Source organism: Miscanthus floridulus, chromosome 3 (assembly GCF_019320115.1).
Source record: "Miscanthus floridulus cultivar M001 chromosome 3, ASM1932011v1, whole genome shotgun sequence".
Lineage (NCBI taxonomy): Eukaryota > Viridiplantae > Streptophyta > Magnoliopsida > Poales > Poaceae > Miscanthus > Miscanthus floridulus.
Window position 1 is genome coordinate 132,408,607 of NC_089582.1, and position 24,640 is coordinate 132,433,246.

The following is a 24,640-nucleotide window of genomic DNA, read 5'->3' on the forward strand; positions in this document are numbered from 1 at the left end:
AACTAGTCCCAGGTCTCAGCAGAGTGTCGTGTGGGCCGTCTGAAGGGTCGAGATGGCGACTAGAGGGGGTGAATAGTCTTTTCTAAAACTTAAACGCGTCGGCTAACCGATACAAATACGGAATTAAAACTATCGGTCTAGCCAAGACTATACCCCACTATATATGTTCGCTAGCACCTTGCAAAGATAACAATTATGCAACAAAAGGTGCCGGGTTAGCTAGAGCTCTCATAAATAATTCTAGGAGCAAGGTTACACAAACCTATGCCACTAGTACTTTAAGCAACAAGGGAGCTCCTACACATGCTAGTAAGCAAAAGCACAAAGCTAACTAAGCTCACTAGCAATGCTCAATAACAAGGCAACCAATGCCTAATTAGAGAGCGTAAATACTTAGCTACACAAACTAAGCAATGTGACTAACAAGGTTACTAAAACCAAATTAGCCACGTAAGGGAGCTACTTCTATGCTACACAAGCAAGAAGGTAATTAGCAAGCTACGCAAGCTATCTAATTACAAGAACAACTACACAAGCTTAATATGGATAAAAGTAATTGCAAGCTTGTGTAATGGGGATGCAAACCAACGGGAAGAACAAGGTTGACACGATGATTTTTCTCCCGAGGTTCACGTGTTTGCCAACACGCTAGTCCCCGTTGTGTCGACCGCTCACTTGGTGGTTCGGCGGCTAATTAGCATCACCCGCTAAGCCCGCACGTCGGGCGCCGCAAGAACCTACCCCTTGAGTGAGGGTAGCTCAATGACACGCTTTACTAGAGTTGCTCTTCGCGGCTCCCGCGGGGCGAGCACAATGCCCCTCACAAGCACTTCTCCGGAGCGCCGCACAAGCTTCTTGCGCGCTTCGACGGAGACCACCACCAAGCCGTCTAGGAGGTGGCAACCTCCAAGAGTAACAAGCACCCCCGGCTTGCAACTCGATCACCTAGTGCCACTTGATGCAACCTCACGATGCAATCGCACTAGAATCGCTCACTCACACAATCGAATGATCACTATCAAGTATATGTGTGATGGAGGGCTCTCAAGCACTCACAAGCATGGACACTAAGTCCCTTGAGGTGCTCCACTCTAGCCATGGCCGAAGGCCACTTCTATTTATAGCCCTAGGGGCTAAACTAGCCGTTACTCCTTCACTGGACAACGGTCGGGCCGACCGGACGCTCCGGTCGAGTTGACCAGACGCTGGACCTTAGCGTCCGGTCGCTCGCAGACGACCACGTGTCCCGATTCCAACGGTCATTTGACTTGACCGGACGCAGCAGTACTCAACTGACCGGACGCTGAACCCCCAGTGTCCGGTCGTTTCCAGTAAGCTCCTGAGCATGACCGGACGCGTCCGGTCGAACGCGATCGGACACAGCCAGCGTCCGGTCACACTCCAGTTACTGCGTCACCGTACGTCAGCCTGACCGGACGCAACCTTCCAGCGTCCGATGCATTCAGATCTAGCGTCCGGTCAGTTGACCGACGCTGGCATCTTCGCGACCAACTCGTTTTCACTTCTAACTTCTTCACCCTTGCACCAATGTGCTAACCACCAAGAATTTGCATCCGGCGCAATAGAAAATAGACATTCCATTTTCTCGAAAGCGCCGAATCCCGCCTCGCAAGCTCATCGGGAGGGAGAGAGGGACCCAAACCCATCTCACCCCTACAAACACCACCTCCTTTGTAAATGTGCCAACACCACCAAGTGTACACCACCATATGTATGTGTGTTAGCATTTTCACAATCATTTCCCAAAGGATGTTAGCCACTCAACTTGCCACGCCACTCGATCCTAGCGACAATGCAAAGTTAGATCACTCGAGTGGCACTAGATGACCGATATGCAAACAAGTTTGCCCCTCTTGATAGTACGGCCATCTATCCTAAACCCGGTCATAAACTTCTCTACACACCTATGACCGGTGAAATGAAATGCCCTAGGTTATACCTTTGCCTTGCGCATTCCATTCCATCTCCTTCAATGTCGATGCAACACATGCACCAACACGATCAATAATGATATGATCCACTTCATATCATCACATGATCATATTGGTTCATCGATCTTGACTTTACTTGCTCTTCACCGTTGCCATCGTCCATCGGCGCCAAGTCTTGCTCAAGCTTCACCGCCACGTGGTTCATCACTCCAAAGCCTTCGACTTGCCCTTCACTCTTGCAACCAGTCCATCAAGCCAAGTCTTGTCTTGATCTTCTCCACCTTGATCACATGACTCAATGTCATGTCTTATGTGCGTTTAAGCTCCTTCATCATCACATGTGTGAGCTTTGCAACATCTCCAAGCCATTTTCACCTTCATGGCATATGTTGCTCACACACATGTACCTGTGGACTAATCACCTATGTATCTCACATAAACACAATTAGTCCACCTAAGTTGTCACTCAATTACCAAAACCAAACAAGGACCTTTCACCATCTGAGACGTTGCTCTCAAGCAGCTGGAATGTGTGCGTGTGTGTTACCAAGTGTCCTCTCCCTCTAAGTGGCCCAAGTCCTCTCCTTTTATAGTTGAAGGGAGGACAAGGACCGTACATGTATTACTATGCGGCGTCGTGCCAATAGGGGTGGCACATCCGAGCCCTGTGGCCTGTTCCTGTGGCGGCGTGGTCGTAGGAGTGGTCCGTCCTTGGAGTACTGGGGTGGCGTGGTTGTCCCATCAGATCCTGTGCGTCGTGGGAGCCCCGAGAATGCCTTGGAGCGGACATGGCAACGAACGTGTAAACCACTGTGTACAGACTATGCGCGAGGCCGAGACTTGGTCGGTGCCGAGGCTTGCACTGCGGTGGGGGGGTCTCGGCGGGCACGAACCCCAAGGTTGCCGAGGCCCTGGTGTATAGTGCCGAGGCCTTGTGCGAGCGGTTGATCGTGGGTACAGCATTAGGGCACAGTGGCCGGTAATCCCCGTCGTATCCTGTCCCAGCCAATATGGCGCTGATCGTGGACACAGTGTTATGACACAGTGGCCGGTAATCCCCGCCGTGCCCTGTCCCAGCCGGTATGGTGCTGATGCGACCTCGGGTCGCGTCGGCCATTCTGTGGCGTTGAGCTACTGTCCGGCTGAGATTGTGGGAGTAGTTGAAAGTATTAATGAGACATGACGCACTGTCGGGGGGGTCGACCGAGGCGGGGGCGACGGGCTATGGACGAGCCGGCCTCGAGCGGTACGGAGAATGAGGCCTCACATGAGACGGAGATCAGGCTCCTTGCCGAGGCCTCGCGTGATACGGAGAATGCACTTCCTGCCGAGGCCTTCTGTGGAGGGCCTCGGGCGAGGCGGAGACGACGTTCCCTGCCGAGGCCTTCTCTAGAGAGCCTCGGGCGAAGCGGAGTTTGCGTCAGGATGCCGAGACCTCCCGCTCAGGGCTTGAGGCGAGGAGGAAAAGGACCCAGTGGGCTCGGTTGTGGCTCGTGAGGGGCCCATGACTCGCCTTCTAGTTTTTATTTATTAGAGGGGACTTTAGCGACCCTTTCGATGTTCGCTTGGGGTACCCCATTCTAAGGTACCCGATAGTAGCCCCCGAGCCTCGGGGGGAGTGCGTGCACTCCCCCTGAGGGCTTGCCGAAGCTTGTTTTATACCTGCCCCGTAGGAATTGGGGTTTGTTTTTTGAGGTTCTGGAGGGTGCGCGCGAGCGCACCCACCGGGTGTAGCCCCCGAGCCCCTGGAGGAGTGGAGTTACTCCTCCAAGGGCTTTCTTCATTTTTGCGTCTGAGCGAGCAGTTCTTATTGTATTTGCCGAGCCCCCAAGCGCAAGTTTGGGTTGCAGGGGTCTCGGCGAGGCTGCAGGAAAAAGCCCTCTAGCCTCCGCACGGAGCAAGAGGTTTGTTAGGGGTCTCCTAACTTTGGGTATGATCCTCACGCTTCCTTTCGCTCGGAAGGAGAGGTGGAATGTGCCAAGCTACCCTCGATGGGCACGAGCATGGACACTTCTGGTGAGCTGTTAGCGGGTAGTCCGAGTGGAGGCCCGAGCCCCATTCGCTGGGGAACGGCTAGTGGTCCAGAGACGCACTCCAAGAGTACCAGGGGGTTTCTCTAGTGGGTGCCGAGGCTGTTTGTGGGCCTCGGTGGCTCGGTGCCTCCCTACAGTGGGATCCCATTCAGATACTTCCTCGCCGGTCTCGGACACGACTTAGGATGCCCTGAGCGACCGTTCGCTTGGGCCTGGGCCATTCGTAGGCTCGTGTCGATGTCGTCCCTAACTCTGTTGCCCTAGGGCGGCTGTCGAAACCTTTTGGAGGCCCAGCCTTCGAACCCCTGGACCATAACGGGCTCGGTGCCCTTTATCGAGTTTGTAGCGAAACCTCTAGCGTGGTTTTGGACTGTTTGCCTTCGTCTTGGGTGTTCTGGCCCTTTCATCTGATCTTCACATATCCTTTTCGTTCGCACGGAGGGTTAGTTTGCCGAGCCCATTCTGGTCTCGGCAAGGTTACAGGAAAAGCCCCTAGCCTCTGCGTGAGAGGGCCGTCAGGAGTTCTCCTGACTTTTTATACGCCCCTCGCGTGTGAGGGTTTGTTTGTCGAGGCCCCTTTGGGCGCGAGCCTAGGTCGTGGGGTCTCGGTATATTTGCAGGAGGAGCCCCCTAGCCTCTGCATAGGGCGAGAAGGCCGTCGGGAGTTCCCCTGACTTTTTATGCGACCCTCGCGCTTCCTTTTCACTCAGAAGGAGGGGTGGAATGTGCCTCGCTACCCTCGATGGGCACGAGCGGTGGCACTTCCGGTGAGTTGTTATCGGGTAGTCCGAGTGGAGGCCCGAACCCCATTCGTTAGGGGACGGCTAGCGGTCTAGAGACACACTCCAAGAGTACCAGAGGATTTCTCTAGTGGGTGTCGAGGCCGTTCGTTGGGCCTCAGTGGCTCGGTGCCTCCCTACGGTGGGATCCCATTCGGATACTTTCCTACCGGTCTCGGACATGACTTTGGGCATCCCAAGCATTTTGCTCGCTTGGGCCTCGGCCCCATATAGGCTTGCCCGCAGTCGCCCCTGACTCTGTTATCCTAGGGCGGCTGTCGAAACCTTTTGGGGTCCAGCCTTCAAACCCCTGGATCGTAATAGGCTCAGAGCCCGGTTCCTTCCTATGAAAGGAACAGGCCGCGGGGAATATCTTCCCCATTGGCTCGGCAACGGGTGGCGCGCCTTTTGAGGCGGTTTCATGGGGAGGCGAAATGACGCCTACTGCCATAGTGGCCGAGCGTGACGTGATGGACGGGACGTAACTGTCCTCGCATTTAATGCGGGAAACATGGGCGCGTGGGCCGATGAAATTGGCTCATGGTTAACCGCGCCGGACAGGGGAAAACCTCCCCAATTTCATCGCCTGTTCATTTCGCCTCCTCCCTGCATAAATACCCGAGGAGCCTCGCCCCTCCTCGTCTTACCTTGCCTACATTAGCACCGCCTTCGCCGAGCCGTCGCCAGAGCAGCGAGTGCCGGGAAGAAGAGGAGAGAAGAGCGAGCCTGGGTAGAAAGCGAGAAAAAAGCGAGAGCGTGGGAGGGAGAGAGAAAGACTCACCGCTGCACCCGATTCCTCTATCGCACCCATGGCCGGCAACGTCGTCGTTGTTGAGGCGGACCCTTGGGATCCGTCGGACATCACCGAGGAGATGCTCCAATCGCTTGTCGACGGTGGACTCCTCCACCCGGTGACAGACCCTAGTAGGCCGGAGTGGATTGCTCCATACGGCGAGCCAGAGCTGAGGCCCCACGACGGCTACGTCGTGAGCTTTGTCTCCTTCCACGAGCGTGGCCTCGGTGTCCCGGTGGATCGGTTCATGCGGGCGCTCCCGCACTACTACGGCGTGGAGCTCCACAATTTTAATCCCAACTCCATCGCTCAAGCGGCTATCTTTGTTGCCGTCTACGAGGGGTATTTAGGGATCGCTCCCAATTGGGAGTTGTGGCTCCACCTGTTCCGGGCGGGGCACACTACCAAGCCGACGGGCACGTCAGGCAAGAGGAAGGCATCGAGGGCTGGAGGCAGCACTCTCCAAGTGCGTCAGGACCGCCTGCACCTCTACATCCTAGCCCAACTCACGTCCTCCAACCGCCGGTGGTACACGAGTTGGTTTTACCTCCGCAACGACGACAGAGGACTTCCCCCCTACACTGGGTGGATTGTGGGGAGTTGCCCAGAGAAATGGAAGTGGGGTGTCCCGAAGGTCGACCAGCCCAAGCTGGAGCCGCTCCTAGAGGGGCTGGTGAGGCTACGGGGCCATGGCCTCACCGTAGCTATGGTCGTGGCCGCCTTCCACCACCGGAGCGTGCTGCCGCTGATGGCTCGGTGGCGGCGGCTGTTCAAGATGAAGCCGGGTGAGCCCATTGAGGGCACCCGAATGTCCTCCTCCGCCCTCTCTGACGAGGAAATTCTCCATCGGGTAGGGGAGACGGTAGATGCGAAGTTGAGGGGTGGCAACTTGACCCCCTTCGCGATGTGACCGTCGTGGGGGTTCTTTTCGCTGGTAAGTCGAGTGCTGCTGTAGCCTCTGAGCCTCCTCAATCTCTCCTTATCCCTTGTTTCCTTATGCGCGTTTGTCGTTCCTTCAGGGGATGAGGGACGTGCGCTCCTCTCCGCCACCCGTTCCCGAGGATGCGGGGCGGCGGGCGATCAATCTCGCACACGCCGATGCGCAGAAGAAGCAAAAGGATGCTAAGGCGGCGAAGCGCACGAAGCACATCCTCGCGTGTGAGGAATTGGATAAGCGCCACCGTCAGCAACGGAAGGATGGTCTCCTGTTGGAGGAATCCCCATCGACGTCGTTATCGACGGAGGCCTCGGACGGGAACGATAAGGGGGAGGGAGGGCGAGGCCCCCTAGACCACCTTCCTAACATCATGGAGGTGGCACCCGGGGCGTCGGCAAGTAGCTCGGCACCCCCGGGGAGGGGAGGAGAAGCGGACTCAGGACCGGCGGTTGCCCGCTCCGGGGCCGAGGCCGACACGCCCAAGGCGTGGGCGTTAGGCAAGCGCGCCATTGGCCCGGTAGGCTCGGCGGCCGTGGTAGAGCAGGTGGCGGTGGAGGCGACGCCACCGCCCCCGTAGAGGACCAAAGGGGCACCGGGGTCCACTGAGGACCGACCGGCGCCGATGGATACGGATGCGACACCACTGTCGCCGCCTCCGCCGTTGCGGATGAGGTTTGCTGTGGCGAAGCGGGGGCCGCCCCGTTCTAAGTAAGTGTATTTTTGGCAGGGTCGTAGTGTCTTTCGTTCGCTTTTTTAGTCTCGCGCTGACCCTGTAGGTTAATTTTCTTTAGTCAGAAGCGGCCTGCGGACGACCTCCCCTTGGCGCCCCTCAAGGCGCTTAAGGCGAGCCCCGGCTCCTCCGCCCACTGGGTGGCGGAGGCACAAGCCGCCATCCAACGTGGTGCGGCGTCGGCGAGGGTCGACCCAAAGGAACCGGCCGCCCAAGGAGGGGTTGCCGAGGCGGCCCCTACACGGTCAGATGGGGCCGTCGTGCCCTTTGTTGCCGAGGCTCCCGGGGCCTCCGAGGCTGAGGTGATGGAGGCCCCGGCGCCCACGACCGCCGAGACCGCAGTGTCCGTGGTCGGCGTTTCTATGTCTGCCGAGGCCACAATGGCGAAGGCCGAAGCCCCCGAGACCGCCAAGGCTGTGATTGCAGAGGCCGGAGCCCCTGAGGTCACCATGGCCGTCGTGATGGCGGCGAGGCCGTCTGTGCAGGAGGTGCAGGTGGCGGAGGCCTCAGCCGTGCCCTTGGCTCAGGGCCTGCCGTTGTTGCGGGAGAGCGCCCAGGAGACGAAGGTCTATCCGATCTCCTCCGATGATACTTCCTGGGCATGAGAGGTGGTCGATGCCAAGGAGACCGATGCCGTGGAGCAGCCAGCGCCGCTCTTGGATGAGGGAAGCTCGGCCCTCATGCGGGTGCGACCCGAGCCCCGCGGGTGGGATCACCCACGGGTACTATGGCGGAGCCAGGACGACCCTGAGGGGCAGCCTCTATTCGCCCTTGAGGACATAGTCGAGGGCGGACGCTAGAGTACCTTCGAGTAGTACCATGAGCTGGCGGAGCGGTCGCTACGGACGGCGCTGTCTGTGGTGGCCGACGAACTGCCCGGAGTCACCCAGGTTCATGTTTTCCTTTCTCGCGTGACGTTGTTCTTTTCTTGGTTTTGTCGCAATCGACGACCTCTGCTCTACCTCCTCAGGAGCTCGAGACCCGGTCCCTCGGGAAGTCGGTCTTCCTCCGACAGGAGAGGGGAGTCTGGGACCAGCTTCAGCAGCAGAGGGGCCTTCTTGCCGATGCTAACGAGCTTCTATCGGCACGAAGCACAGAGGTGGAGGACCTCCGCCTTCGCTGTGTCGATGCGAAGGTCGAGGCGGCCACAACCCAGACACAGCTCGCCCCTTGGCGGCATGGATCAAGGAGCTAGAGGAGGAGCTTACCCGCGCCGTCAGCGATCGGGATGCCTTTAGATCCCGGGCTGAAGAAGCAATGGCCTCGGGCAAGGCCCTCGTCGGGTAGCTAGGGGCAAAGGAGAGCACGCACCGGCTGACCAAAGGCGCTTTGAACGAGGCCCTTGCTTCGGTTGAGGCCTCGCAAATTGAGGCTGTGGTTTTGAGGGGGGATGGTCGAGGGTGAGTTCCAGTCCCCTTGTTTCGTTTCCTTCTCCTTATGTTTGCTCCCTAACTTCTTTGTATGACGCAGAGCTGGGGAGTGAAGCTTCTAGGGTGGCGGCCGAGACTCGACACTGGGAGCAGAAGGCCAAGGGTGAGTTCTGTGGGCTTTCATCCCTAACTTGGGTTGTTTTTTCTCTGGCTCGACCTCATTCCTTTTTCCGCGGTGCAGAGTCAGAGGTGGAGTTCGCTTGGGCCGCTGAGGCTTCCAGCGCGGTGCAGACAGTGCTTGACAACAAGATCGAGGAGCATGAGGCGCTGAAACGTGCCGCCCTTTCCACCTGCGAGGCCTTGGAGGTCGAGGGGGTTCAGTCAGGCAGCTCCCTTGGGAGTCACTTGATTGCGCTGAGCTGCCAGGTGCGCGAGCAACTCCGAGGGGCGCTGCACATGGGTGTCAAGCGGGCGATGGCCGTCATCTCCTCTCACTACCTTGGTGTCGACCTCCCGGCCATCAGTGATGGCTATGTTCTGCCTGATGATGACGAGGAGGCCAATGTGGCGGTCGCGAAGCTGATGGAGGTGGCGAAGGGCCCTGGCACGGCGCTGGCGATGCTCTTCGAAGAGGAGGTGGTTCCTCCCCTACCATCTGCCGGTGCTGAAGGCCCCGAGCCTTAATCTGGGCCCCGGGGGCTATGTAAAGATAGAACAAAGGTTATTTTTGTATCATAACGTTTGTGACCGTCGAGGACCCTGTTTCTGAAGTATTTGTGTTTCTTAGTTGTTTTTCTCATGCTTCCAAGCCTTTGTCCTCTGTTGCTTTTGATCAGATTTCGTTTGCAAAATACCCCTTTGGGGCCTAAGCCGTCCCTTGAGCGAGAGGTAGTGAGGGAGTGCAGTAGCCCGAGGGCGTAGGCCGTCTCGCGACTCTACCGGCCTCTTGCTTAGGAAACAGACCTTGGTCTGAGGAGTCTTTACAAATGATTCGTTAGAGCCTGCTAGAGTCTTGGCGTAGGAATTTTTGCGAAAAACAACTAAAGAATGGTGCGTGGGACCTAGGGGGAGTCCCCCATCTAGCCCCCGAGGGAGGCTTGGTTCTGCCAAGGCAGAGCCGAGTCTCCCTTGTTGTGTTGATTGTGTTGCCGAGACCTACGATGGGCTCGGGGGGTTTCTCGAAAAATAAGACCAACTAAAGAACGCTTTTTAATTGTATTTCGGGAAACGACATATACAATGTTTGGAAATTTAGGGATAAAAGCGACATAGCTGTTCTATGTTCCAAGCATTGGTGAAGATTTCGCCCTTCTCGTTGGCCAGCTTGTAGGTCCCGGGCTTTAGCACTTGGGCGATGATGTACGGTCCTTCCCATGGTGGGGTCAGCTTGTGGCGACCCTTGTTGCTCTGTGCTAGCCTCAACACCAGGTCGCCTACCTTCAAGTCTCGGCCTCAGACGCATCAGGCCGGATAGCGCCGTAGGCTCTGCTGGTACTTGGCCGAGTGTAGTAGCGCGACGTCTCAGGCTTTCTCCAGCTGATCAAGGGCGTCCTCTCGGGTGGTGCGGTTACTCTGTTCGTTATAGGCTTGCAGCCTCGGGGAACCATATTCTAGGTCGGTGGGGAGGATGGCCTCGGCCCCATAGACTAGGAAGAAAGGCGTGAATCCCATGGCTCGGCTTGGAGTGTTCCTCAGGCTCTAGATGACCAATGGGAGTTCGGCAAGCCATTTCTTGCCAAACTTTTTCAACTGATTGTGAATCCTTGGCTTGAGGCCTTGTAGGATCATGCCGTTGGCACGCTCTACTTGGTCGTTGGTCCTTAGGTGTCCTACGGCCGACCATGCCACACGGATGTGGTGGTCGTCGCAAAACGTCAGGAACTTTTTGCTGGTGAACTGCGTCCTGTTGTCGGTGATGATGGTGTTGGGGACCCCAAACCTATGGATAATGTCAGTGAAGAATAGCACCGCCTGCTCGGATTTGATTCAACTGATCGGGCGAGCCTCGATCCATTTGGAGAACTTGTCAATTGATACCAGTAGATGGGTGTAGCCCCTGGGGGCCTTTTGTAGAGGCCCGACCATGTCGAGCCCCCACACGGCGAACGGCCATGTGATGGGGATGGTTTGCAGGGCCAGGGCCGGGAGATGCGTCTGCCGAGCATAGTACTGGCATCCTTCGTAAGAGCGTACTAGCTTGGTAGCGTCGGCGACCGCCGTCGGTCAATAGAACCCTTGGCGGAAAGCATTCCCTACGAGCATCCGAGGCGCCGCATGGTGCCCGTAGGCACCTGCGTGTAAGTCCCAAAGCAGGGCTTGGCCCACCTCGGCACTGATACAATGTTGGAGGACACCTGAGGGACTTTGCCTATACAATTCGTCATTGTAGAGGGCGTAGGTCTTGGCTCGGCACGCGAGCCATTGCGCTTCGGTTCTGTCGTTAGGAAGCTCCCCCCGATCAAGCCAATCGAGGAACGGGACTCACCAATCCGCGTCCTGATCAGTCTGCGGAGGCTCAGCATTGACTTGCATGACCTCGGGCTCGGTCGAGGGGGTCTCGATAGCAGAGGGGGCATCAGGCTTTGCTATGGGTTCCACAGGTGGGCCCTCCTCTGTTGTCGAGGTGCAACCGATGGAAGGTTTGTGGAGGTCTCTGGCGAAGACGTTCGGGGGGACCAGGGCTCGTGCCGAGGCCATCTTTGCCAGCTTGTCGGTAGCCTCGTTGTACTTTCATGCGACGTGATTTAGTTCGAGACCGTCGAACTTGTCTTCTAGGCGTCGTACCATCTTGCAGTAAGCCTCCATTTTGGGGTTGAGGCAGTTTGACTCCTTCATCACTTGATCTATGATGAGCCATGAGTCGCCTCGGACGTCGAGGCGCCGTGCCCCAAGCTCGATGGCAACTTGCAAGCCATTGATGAGGGCCTCGTATTCGGCCACGTTGTTGAAGGCGGTGAAGTGGAGCCGCAACATGTAGCGCATGTGTACTCCAAGGGGCGAAATGAAGAGCAGGCCCGCGCCTGCCCCGGTCTTCATCAGGGATCCATCGAAGTACAGGGTCTAGCACTCCATCTGAATTTGAGCAGGTGGCAGTTGGGTATCTGTCCATTCAGCCACGAAATCGGCCAAGACCTGAGACTTGATCGCTTTTTAAGGCGCAAAGGTCAAGGTTTCCTCCATAAGCTCGACAGCCCACTTGGCTATCCTGCCCGAGGCCTCCCGGTTATGAACTATCTCGCCCAAGGGGAAGGATGATACCATAGTCACTGGGTGTGACTCGAAGTAGTGGCGCAGTTTGCGCCGGGCCAGGACCACGGCGTAGACTAGCTTTTGGACGTGGGGGTAGCGTGCTTTGGTCTCGGAGAGCACCTCGCTAATGAAATAAACAGGTCATTGGGTGGGCAGAGTATGCCCTTCTTCCTGCCTCTCTAACACTATGGCGGCGCTGACCACTTGGGTAGTTGCAGTGAAGTAGAGTAAGAGGGCCTCGTCCATGGCCGGGGGTATCAGGATGGGAGGATTGGTGAGCAGCCTCTTGAGTCTGTCGAGGGCTTCTTCGGCCTCGGGGGTCTAGGAAAAGCGCTCGGATTTCCTCAAAAGTCGGTAAAGAGGTAACCCTTTTTCGCCGAGGCGCGAGATGAAGCGGCTCAGGGCCGCAAGGCATCCCATGACCCTCTGCACTCCCTTGAGGTCTCTGATTGGTCCCATGCTGGTTATGGCCGAGATCTTCTCTGGGTTGGCTTCAATGCCATGCTCCGAGACTATGAATCCCAAGAGCATGCCTCGGGGGACCCCGAACACACACTTCTCGGGATTGAGCTTGATGCCCTTCTCTCTAAGGCATTTGAAGGTTATCCTCAAGTCATCAACGAGATCCTCAGCCTTTCTGGTTTTGACCACGATGTCATCTACGTAGGCCTCGATGGTCTGCCTGATGTTATCGCCAAAGACCTGGGTCATGCACCGCTGGTACGTGGCACCTGCGTTTCTGAGACCGAAGGGCATCGTTACGTAGCAGTACATGCCAAATGGTGTGATAAAAGAAGTCACGAGCTGGTTGGACTCTTTCATCTTGATTTGATGGTAACCAGAGTACGCATCAAGAAAAGACAAGGTCTCGCACCCTGCAGTGGAATCAACGATTTGATCGATTTGGGGTAACAGGAAGGGGACCTTTGGATAGGCTTTGTTCAAATTAGTGTAGTCTACACACATCCTCCATTTCCCACTTTTCTTCTTGACTAACACGGGGTTAGCCAACCACTCTGGGTGGGACACTTCCTTGATAAACCCGACCGCCAAGAGTTTCTGTATCTCCTCACCGATGGCCCTACGCTTTTCCTCATCGAAGCGGCGCAGGCGTTGCCTCGCGGGTCTAGATCCGGCCCAGATGTCCAAGGCATGCTCGGTGACCTCCCTTGGTATGCCCGGCATGTCCGAGGGGCTCCATGCGAATATGTCGGTGTTCGCACGGAGAAAGTCGATGAGCACGGCTTCCTATTTGATGTCGAGGGTGGCGCTGATCCTTAGCGCTCAGTCGTTGGGGCAGGCGGGGTCGACCGAGATGAGTTTGATGGTTTCAGTAGTCTCGAACGCCCCCGCGTGACGCTTGGAGTCAGGCACCTCGCCACTGAGTTGGTCGAGGTGGGCGATGAGGGTCTCGGCCTCTGCAAGAGCCTCAGCATACTCGATGCATTCGACGTCGCAGTCGTATGCATGTTCGTACGTGGATTCAATCGTGATGACATAGCTAGGGCCTGGCATCTTGAGCTTGAGGTAGGTATAGTTGGGCACTGCCATGAACTTGGTGTAGCACGGCCGCCCTAGAATGGCGTGGTAGGCTCCCCCGAACCCGACTATCTCGAAGGTGAGGACTTCCTTGCGGTAGTTGGAGGGGGTGCCGAAGCAGATAGGAAGGTCGATGCGCCCGAGGGGTCGCGTGCGCTTCCCTGGCACGATGCCGTGGAAGGGTGCGACGTTGCCTCGGAGCCTCGACCGGTCGATCTCCAAGAGCTCTAGGGTGTTGGCGTAGAGGATGTTGAGGTCGCTGCCTCTGTCCATCAACACCTTGGAGAGTCGAGTGTTGCCGATGATCGGGTCGACGACCAGTGGGTACTGCCCGAGATTCAGAATATGGTCAGGGTGGTCATCTCGATCGAAGGTGATCGCCTCTCAAGACCAGTCGAGGTACTAGGGGGTGGCCACCTTGACCGAGAAGACCTCTTAGTGTTCCCTCTTGCGCTGTCGCGCCGTAAGGCATGCTGAGGGCCCACCGAAGATCATGAAAGCGTTGCGTACCTCGGGGAACCCGTCGTCCTTGCCGTCATCTCGGTCGCCGGCGCCCTTCTGCTTGGCGTCGTCGTCGGGGAGCCCGAGCCTAGCATAGTAGCACCGCAGCATGGTGCAATCCTCAAGAGCATGCTTGACCGGGCTCTGGTGGTAAGGGCAGGGTTTCTTGAGCATGTCGTCGAAGGGCCTAGAGCCTTTGAAGCCTCGGGGATTCTTGCGCTCTACGGCCACGACCAGATCAGCCTCCAGGACCTCCCGCTTTCCCAAGCGCCCCTTTTTCTTTCTCTTGGGGAGGTGGGAGGCTGAGGCCTCGGAGGCCTCGTCCCTCTGCTTACCCTTGGTGCCGGTGTCAGGGAAGATGGCTCTGATAGCCTCTTCACCCGAGGCGAAGCTGGTGGCGATGTCGAGGAGCGTGGCAGCAGAGCGCGGCACGTTGCGACCTAACTCTTGGACCAAGTCCTGACAAGTGGTGCTAGAGAGGAAAGCTTGGACGATCTCCGAATCACCAACGCTGGGCAACTCGGTGCACTATTTGGAGAAACGTCGGATGAAGTCTCGGAGAGACTCGTCCGGCTTCTGGTGATAGCTCTTAAGATCCCAGGAGTTCCCAGGGCACACGTATGTGCCCTGGAAGTTCTCGACGAAGATCCTAACCAAGTCACGCCAGTCGTGGATTTGCGAGGGGGGAAGGTGCTCGAGCCAGGCTCTCGCCGAGTCCGACAGGAGCAAGGGGAGATTGCGGATGATGAGCAGGTCATCGTCCACGCCACCAAGCTGGCAGGCCAGGCGATAATCAGCAAGCCAGAGTTTCGGGTTGGTCTCACTGTTGTACTTAGCGAGATTGGTGGGTTACCAAAACTGGGTGGGGAAAAGAGCAGCACGGATGGCCCTGCTGAGGACCCGAGGGCCTGGCGGTTTAGGGGAAGGACTGCGGTCCTCCCCGCTGTCATAGTGACCACCTCGGTGTGGGTGGTAGCCCCGAGCGGGCCCCTCGTTGTCGTGGCGTTGTCGCCTGCTGACCGCCTCATGGTCTCCCTGTGCCTCACGTCGATTGCCGAGGTGGTCCAGAAGCACGGGGACCCTATGGGCTATTGGCGCTCGGTCGGGCTCGAGACGAGCCGAGGCTTCCCTGTCTTGCCGAGGCGGTGCCGTGGGAAGGTTCGAGGCGCCCCCGTGCCATCGGGAGGTGGAACTCTCGGCCTACTGAACCGTAGTGGTCTCTAGGAGATCGCGGAGCTCGCCGCGGACCCGCCGCCCCTCCATGGTAGAAGGCTCGGGCATTGCATGGACCAGCATTGCAGCAGCCGCGATGTTCTAGCTAGCGCGATTGAAGACTGGGGGTTGCTCACTCCCTTCGTCGTCATGGATGCGGTGATGCACATCGCGGGCCCTCCGTCGGGCTCCCCTGCCTTCGCCACGACCTCACTGTTGTTGTTCGAGAGAGTCTCGAAGCTGCTGCAGAAGGAGCTGGTCTTGTTCGACCTTAGCCTGGAGCTCACAGAGCTGTTCTAGGTCTGGGTGCTAAGGTCGTGCAAGAGCGACGTTCTCATTTCGTGCGGTCGGCAGGACATTGCATGAGGGTGTGGCGGCGCCTGCCCCTGGACGAAGCGGGGAATGGCTACCTGCCCCCTCATCCTCTTCGCCCGCCCTCGGCATCCCAAGCCCGACGTGAAAACACTCGCGAGTGGGGTCGTAAGTGCCTTCGTCGTCGGAGTCAGAGTAACCGAAGCAGTAGTCGCTTGCGGCCAAGAACTGGCGCAAAGCCTCAGGGTCATGGAGCCCGGAGAAATCTGCTCTGGGCCATGCCTCGTCCTCATCCGAGGAGTCGGCATGGGTGCTTAGGTCAAGAGTGAAGCACTGGCGAAGTTCCGAGGGATCCTCATGAGCGGCAGTGTAAGCATAGGCGTAAGAGGCGGCGGCATTTCTTAACCCAAAGGGGTATGGGGATGGTGCCGTTGCCAAATTCTGCTCCGGCGGAGTCGGTTCTTCAGGGGGTGGTGGAGCGGAGCCTGATGACTGGGCATCGCCGCGTGTCACCGGCGAATTTCCTTTGTCCAAGCTCAGGCCAGATAGGTCCCCAGCCAGGGACCCTATGCCAACAGCTGGTCGTAGGATATTGGCAAGGAATGGCGTGCCGCCCCGGGTTCACATAGCGTCGGGGTGGCCTTGCTCGTGTCGTGCATGGCGAGCGCGGCGAGAGCGGCCGCCCGGGCGCCGCCTGCGCATGGGCTGCCGGTGCGTAACTTCATCGTCGGACGGTGGGGCTCGAGGTGTGAGGAGTACCATATCATACTCATGCCCTAGAGACATGAACTCTAGGCTCCCGAACCAAACTACGGTGCCGAGACGCAATGGTCGTATGGGGTCTGCCATCCGGAACTTGCTGGGATGACGAAACTGACACGCAGACGGCCCCTACCTGGCACGCCAACTGTCGGTGTTTCGGACTGGGGGGGGGTCCTCAACCAACCAGTGAATTTATTCTGCATGCTCCTGATTCCAGATGGTGATGCAAAGAGACATAAGATTTATACTGGTTTGGGCAATCGGTGCCCTACGTCCAGTCTGAGAGATCGAACTTGTATTCCTTGCACCGAAGTGCTCGTAGTAGGGGGTTACAAGCTAAGGAGGAGAAGGAACTAGTCCTAGGTCTCAGCAGAGTGTCATGTGGGTCGTCTGAGACGTTACTCTCAAGCGGCTGGAATGTGTGCGTGTGTGTTACCAAGTGTCCTCTCCCTCTAAGTGGCCCAAGTCCTCTCCTTTTATAGTTAAAGGGAGGACAAGGACCGTACATGTATTACTATGTGGCGTCGTGCCAATAGGGGTGGCACGTCCGAGCCCTGTGGCCTGTTCCTATGGCGGCGTGGTCGTAGGAGTGGTCCGTCCTTGGAGTACTGGGGCGGCGTGGTTGTCTCATCAGATCCTGTGTGTCGTGGGAGCCCCGGGAATGCCTTGGAGCGGACGTGGCGACGAACGTGCAAACCACTGTGTACAAACTGTGCGCGAGGCCGAGACTTGGTCGGTGCCAAGGCTTGCACTGCGGTGGGGGGTCTCGACGGGCACGAACCCCAAGGTCGCCGAAGCCCTGGTGTACAGTGTCGAGGCCTTGTGCGAGCGGCTGATCGTGGGTACAACATTAGGACACAGTGGCTGGTAATCTCCGTCGTATCCTGTCCCAGCCGGTATGGCGCTGATCGTGGACATAGTGTTATGATACAGTGGCCGGTAATCCCCGCCGTGCCCTGTCCCGGCCGGTATGGCGCTGATGCGACCTCGGGTCACGTCGGCCATTCTGTGGCGTTGAGCTACTGTCTGGCTGAGATTGCGGGAGTGGTTGAAAGTATTAATGAGACGTGACGCGCTGTCGGGGGGGGTCAACCAAGGCGGGGGCGACGGGCTGCGGACGAGCCGGCCTCGAGCGGTACGGAGAATGAGGCCTCGCGTGAGACGGAGATCAGGCTCCTTGCCGAGGCCTCGCGCGACACGGAGAATGTACTTCCTGCCGAGGCCTTCTGTGGAGGGCCTCGGGCGAGGTGGAGACGGCGTTCCCTGCCGAGGCCTTCTCCGGAGAGCCTCGGACGAAGCGGAGTTTGCGTCAGGATGCCGAGACCTCCCGCTCAGGGCTTGAGGCGAGGAGGAAAAGGACCCAGTGGGCTCGGTCGTGGCTCGTGAGGGGCCCACGACTCGCCTTCTAGTTTTTATTTATTAGAGGGGACTTTAGCGACCCTTTCGATGTTCGCTTGAGGTACCCCGTTCTAAGGTACCCGACACCCCTCAACTATGAAACCGTCTGTTTTACCTCCTGAACTTTTCAAAACCGTCTATTCTACCCCCTGAAAACCACCGTTGAAAACTGTAGCAAAACCTCGGCACCATCTATTCTAAGGTACTGTAGCAAAACCGCCGCTGAAAACTGCCCAGGTGGTAAATTAGACGGTTTTGGAAAGTTCAGGGGGTAAAACAGACGGTTTCGTAGTTGAGGGAGTTATGTAGACCACCTTCCATAGTTGAGGGGTGGAGTAGACTTTTTCCTATTATTAAACTACTTGTCCTCATGAATCTATAGTATTTTTATGAACCTTATAAGGCGTGTACAATAGGATTTTTTTTTTCTTAGATGGAGGAGTGAAAGATGCCATGTATAGTAATTAACAGACATTTTTCAGCACGAGAGAAAACTCTTATAAACGTCATTCTCCGCGTTGTAAAGATGTTGTTCGTTATCAACCATTGACTGATATTTAGGGCACATTTAATTTGGTTGCTGCGGCCCACACATGTCTCGCCAAAACCAATTTGGACGGCCAAGGTCTGGCCCAGGAATCGACCACCCAAAATTGGCATGGAATCGGCTAGAAAATGAACTACGCATGAGCTATTTATTTGTACAGCATCCTGACAAACTGCGGCGGCTGGTCTCGATCCAAATGCAGTCTTAGAATGTCTGACTTATCCATTTTGTTGTAAAACAAGAACCTTGAAAAGTTGACTTAAGGCAAAACACAAAACCGCTTACATTTGCGACCCGAGACAATGATAATAATAACATAAAAGAAACAGCTAGCCCTAGCTATGATTTATCTTGACACAGACATAAATAACACTAGCCACTTCAAATGCCATGTACTTGCAGTGCCATCCGTCGTCATGGATTTACCGACAATTAACCATATGGTTTTGCTGCCTTTTCCATCGCCATAGTAGCAGCGACCAAGATTACAGGACGACGACGACAATCAGATGCCGGTCCGACGACAACGAAGCGCCCACCTCCTCCCGTGTCTCCGGGGGTCCCTCTTCTCGGCGACCTGCCAGCGCTGCTCATCAAGGGCCCGTTGGCCCTGATCCGCGACCACTACACGAGGCTGGGGAGCGTTTTCACCGTGCGCCTGTTTCACCTGAAGCTCACCTTCTTGGTCGGGCCAGACGTGTCGAGCCATTTCTACCGGGGCCTGGATTCCGAGATCAGCCAGGACGAGGTCTCTCGGTTCACCATCCCCACCTTCGGCCCTGGCATCGCCTTCGACGTCGATTACGCCACTCGGCATGAGCAGTTCCGGTTCTTCGGCGACGCCTTGAAGCCGGTGAAGCTCAGGACCTATGTCAGCCTCATGGTTCTTGAAGTCGAGGTAAGCTCGCGTAAATATAATTTCTCCTGCTGCAAATCAAACGGTGCCTAAGTACACGCATGTACTGTGCAGAGTCATTTTGCGAGGTGGGGGCAGTCCGGCAAAGTTGATCTGAAGCAGGAGCTAGAGCACCTGGTGACGCTCATCACCAGCCGGTGCCTGTTCGGCGCCGCCGTCCGGGAGAAGATGTTCAGCGAGGTCGGGTCGCTGCTCCGCGAGCTCAACGACGGCATGCGCCTCGTCACGATCCTGTTCCCTCACCTGCCCATCCCCGCGCACAGCCGGCGCGACGCGGCGCGCGCCAGGCTAGGCGAGATATTCACCGAGATCGTCAGGTCCCGCAAGAGCCGCACCGACGACGACATGCTGCAGTGCCTGCTCGACGCCCGGTACAAGGACGGCTGTGGGACGACGGAGACGGAGGTCGTCGGGGCAGCACAACAGCTCCAGCGCGGGCACCTGGACTGGGGCGCGCCTCCTCACCCACACCAAGCACCTGCGCGCCGCCGTCCAGGAGCAGCGGCGGATCGTGGCGCGGCACGGGGACCGCGTCGACTACGACGTGCTGCAGGAGATGGACACCCTGCACCGCTGCGTCAAGGAAACCCTGCGCCTGCACCCTCCCGCGCTGATGCTGCTCCGCCACGCGCGGCAGAGCTTCACCGTGCTAACCAGGGACGGCCGCGAGTACGAGGTGCCCAAGGGCCACGCGGTCGCCAGCCCGCTGGTGCTCCACAACAGGCTGCCGCACATCTACGACGAACCGGACAAGTACGACCCGGATCGGTTCGCGCCCCGGGGAGCGGAGGACAAGGCCGGCGGCGCGCTAGCCTACTTGTCTTTCGGCGCAGGAAGGCACCTCTGCGTCGGCGAGGCGTTCGCGTACATGCAGCTTAAGTTGATAGGGAGCCATCTGCTGAGGAACTTCTGTTAGATTGATCTCTAACTTAACTGAACCCAACAGCCTAATTGAGCCTTTGATTTGTGCTTTGATCGGGGGCGCCCAGCCCACCATGGCTAGAGGGCCCCGGTCACCGTGCGCTATAAAAAGATGTGGGGGTCGGCGGCTCTAATCACGAGGTTGACCAGAGCCGACCTCCTCACCGACAAACCCTAAACCTGATCTAAGTGAGGGGCGCAACCAGTGACGGAAAGTACCTCCGCCACAGCACTGCGCCGTCGTCATCTTCACCGCCGGCACCGCATCTCCGACACATCTTCACCGACCGTCGCTGCCTTAGCGCAGACGTCGACCCCATGGCGGACACAAGCGGATCTCCTTCCACTGTGGTCTCAGGTCTGACACGACCATCTTCTACCTCTCCCTTCTCTCTAGTTCTACATGCATTAGGAAGTACTACGCCTTTTATCCCAAATAGAATCAGTCAATGGCTAGATCTATGATCCTACGGTTCTAACAATGGTACCAGAGCCTCGTTTGAGTATAGATCTAGCATATCAGTTTAGATCCTTTCGGATCTGAGAAAAGGAAAGAGGGTTCGGATGAACCCTAACCCTAACTAGGTTAAAGAAAGAGGGTTCGGTTGAACCCTAACTTCGATCCCTTCGGATCTGAGAAAAGAAGAGGGTTCGGATGAACCCTAACCCTATCTGGGTTAAAGAAAGAAGAAGAAGGGCTCGATTTTCACGTTTAGACCGAACCCTAAAACTCGAAATCGATTCGGGAAAAGAACAACAGTGACACCCTAACAAATAACCCGGAACCCTAACCCTAACTTCCATCCCCATCCCCAACCCTGAAATAGGATAGATCCAAAAACAAAAGGTAGAAATCGGATAGATCTGAGAAAAAAACAAAAGAAATGCAATCAAATAGAAAAAGGGAAGGGAAAATGACAATCTTCACCACTGTACCGCCGCTGGGCGCGTGCTCGCGAGGCTGAGAGAAAGAAGGTGGAGAAGAGGACGGGAGATCTAGGGTTTCAGGGTTTCGGGAGCTCCTTACCGAGGGGAAAAGGGTGTCGCCGCTAGTCCTCTCGACGGCGGCGTGCTCACCCGCGTGGGGAGCGCGCGCGCTGGTGAAGGGGCCGGCAACAGCACCAGATGCTCGGTCGCCGCGGCTGCTTGCTCTCAGTCGTCGTCGCTCGGCAGTCGCTGTGGTGCGCTGAGGAAAGAAGCGGAGCGGCGAAGAGAGAGAGAGAGAGAGAGCGGAGTGGAAAATGAGTTAGGGTTTCGGTTGGAGGCCAACGTCGGCGGTTTTTATCCACTCGAAGTCGACGCGCAACCGTCCGATGCTGGACGGACGGCCGAGATAGAGCGGGCCAACTCGTGGCCTAGGCGGGAGCACGCGGGGCGCGACTTTGCCGGCCCAGGCCTAGGTTGCGGCCTAGGTGCGGCCTACGCGCGCGTGGAGCAGTGGGCCGAGCCGGCTTTTGCCGGTTTTGGGCTGAAATAGTAAAGAATGAGCCCATTTTCATTTTTTCTTTTTTCCAGCAAATTGAAAATAGAAATTGGCTCAAAAGAAAATAGAAAAGAGGATTTTCCTATGGGTAAAATTTATCAAATTATAATATTCCTGCTGCATATGTAAAGATGTTATTTTCATTATTAAATTCGAACCAACGGGAGAATTTAATTTTAAAAAATAGATATGTTTTAATTGATCATAATAATGTTATTATTCTGACAAACGTTGATTAATGGCAATATTATGATATTTTGTCTTGCATTAATTCTATTTCTACCCAACGGTGATGTAGAATTAGTGTAGAGAATAATTGTATGTTTTAATTTTGACCAACGTTGGAACTAAGGTATTCAATTATTATTGTTATTATTTATGTTCTCATACTATTTAAATTGTGTTTCCAGGCGAGTATAACTTGATGAGTTGTATCAAAGAGATTCCCACTCTAAAAGGTGATAACTACATTGAGTGGAAAAAAAAGATCGACCTGGCTTTCATCCTCGCTGAGGTGGACTGGGTAGTCACCACACCGTGTCCCACAGAGCCTGTGACACCGGTGCGGGAGACAAACGAGGCTGATGCTGCCTGGGCAACCAGAGAGAGGGATTTTGCATCCCAAAGAATGTCCTATGCCTTGAGCATAGGAAATGGGTCACTGCCAACAAGAAGTGTTTAGCTGTGATAAAGAATACGATTGAGCCTGTAATTGTGGACTCAATCCCAGAGTATGACACCGTCACTGAGTATCTTGAAAGAATAAAGAGTCAGTTCACTGGCTCTTCAAAGACATATGCTACCCAGCTGATAAAGCAGCTGGTGACAGAGAGATACTCAGGCAATGGTGGCATAAGAGAGCACATACTAAGGATGAGCCATTTGGCATCCAAGCTAAAACCAATGGATCTAGCTTTCAAGGATGAGTTCCTTATCCATCTGGTTTTTGCTTCCTTGCCAAAAGAGTTTGACACTTTTGTTGTCAACTATAACATACAGCCCGAGAAATAGGACATGGAGAGGCTCATGGCTATGTGTGTGCAAGAGGAGAGAATGAAAGTTGTCAATGGTGGCACTATCAATTATCTGAAAGATAACAAGAAAAAGAATACTAATGCTAACTTCTCCTCAAAGTCAAAGGGAAAGGGTCCCATGCTGCATCAGCCACAGCAAAACAAGTTCACAGTAGAGAAAGATCAATGTCTCTACTGCAAGAAGATGGGACATTATAAGAAAGATTGTCCCGATTACCTAAAGATGATCATGGTAAAGAAAGGTGAGAACATTATTACGTTTATAAATGAATCCCTGTATATACAGTATTTAAAATCTACTTGGTGGATTGACTCAGGTGCAACTATTTATGTTGCTAATTCTTTACAGGGATTCCGTTCGACGAGGACTACGCAAAGAAGCGAAAGACATGTTAAAGTCGCAAATGGAGTCCAAACAGAAGTTGAAGCCACTGGCGATCTTTCTCTAGAGTTAGCTGATGGTTTCAAACTCATACTTAGAGATGTTCTTTATGTTCCCTCGTTACAGAGGAACTTGATTAGTGTGTCATGTTTGGACAATGATGGTTATGATTGCCATTTTATAAATGGCAAATGTAAGATAACATTTAATGATGCATGTGTTGGTCTTGCTATCTTATAGAATGAGCTTTATTTGTTATCACTACGTGATGATGTAAATGTTGTATGCGATGATGGAAACGTTGCGTGCGATAATGTGAATGTATCCTCGTCTACGGATGTAAATAGAAAACGAAAGAGAGCTCACGATGTGTTGTCAAAATTATGGCACTATCGTTTAGACTATATTTCGAGGGGGAGAATAGAAAGACTAGTTAAGAATGAAATTCTTCCTCCATTAGAGCTCTCAGATTTAGAACAATGCATAGATTGCATAAAAGGAAAGTATGTAAAGAAAATCAAGAAAGATGCCAAACGAAGCACAGGAATTCTACAGATTATTCACACAGACATCTGTGGTCCATTTCCTGTAAAGAGTGTGGATGGTTATGATTCGTTCATAACATTCACAGATGATTACTCCCGTTATGGCTATATTTATCCAATCAAAGAAAGAACAGAAGCATTGGATAAGTTTAAGATATTTAAGGCAGAAGTTGAAAACCAACACAACTTAAAGATTAAGATAGTCAGGTCCGACCGTGGAGGGGAGTACTACGGTCGGCATACCACATATGGCCAAGTTCCTGGACCTTTTGCAAGGTTTTTACAGGAGAATGACATAGTTGCCTAGTATTTAACACCGGGCGAACCTCAACAGAATGAAGTAGCTGAAAGACATAATCGTACCCTGATGGATATGGTGCGTAGTATGATAAGTTACTCCACCTTACCATTGAGCATGTGGATGGAGGCGTTAAAAACCGCCATTTATATTCTCAATAGAGTACTAAGTAAGTCGGTGCCCAAAACACCGTATGAGTTGTGGACAGGAAGAGTACCCTCACTAAACCACTTGCATGTGGGGGGAGCCCTGCTGAGGCTAAAGTATTTAACCCGGACATTGAGAAGCTAGATCCCAAAATAGTGAGTTGCCATTTCATTGGCTACCCAGAAAAGTTAAAAGGTTTTCGTTTCTACTGTCCAAATAGATATACAAAGTTTGTGGAAACGAGACACGTTGTCTTCCTAGATGATAAGATGATGAAGGGGAGCATGGTAGGTTGAGAAATTAACCTTGAAGAGAAACGGGTGTATGCATCCACTCCGATGATTCATGAGCCATTTTTCTCACTACCTACTGTCGCTGCACCGACAGTGCAAGACACTGTGGTGCCAGCACCTGTTGTTATCCCGCCTATGGCAACAATGAATAATGATGAGGAATCTGTTCTTCAGGATCCTATAGAATCTATTGTCACAAATGAGGGGGAGCAACAACAGCCTTAAACAGAAGATGTGCTAAATGTGGAGGCCCCTAGAAGGTCTCAAAGAGTTAGAAAATCAGTTATTCCTACTGATTATGAAGTGTACAACACTAAGGAATTTCAAATAGATGACGATCCCACCTCATTTGAAGAAGCCATGAGAAGTGATCATTCATCAAAGTGGCTTGAGGCCATGGAAGATGAAATGAAATCTATGAACGCCAATAAAGTTTGGGATTTAGAGATAATTCCTAAAGGAGCCAAAACAGCAGGCTGTAAATGGGTCTACAAAACAAAGCTTGAC

At 54.8% G+C, this 24,640-nt stretch overlaps 1 pseudogene; it reads left to right on the forward strand.

The window, feature by feature from the left end:
- The first annotated feature begins 16,830 nt into the window (after positions 1–16,830).
- On the forward strand, positions 16,831–19,946 carry LOC136544460 (obtusifoliol 14-alpha demethylase-like; annotated as a pseudogene).
- The last annotated feature ends 4,694 nt before the right edge of the window (positions 19,947–24,640 follow it).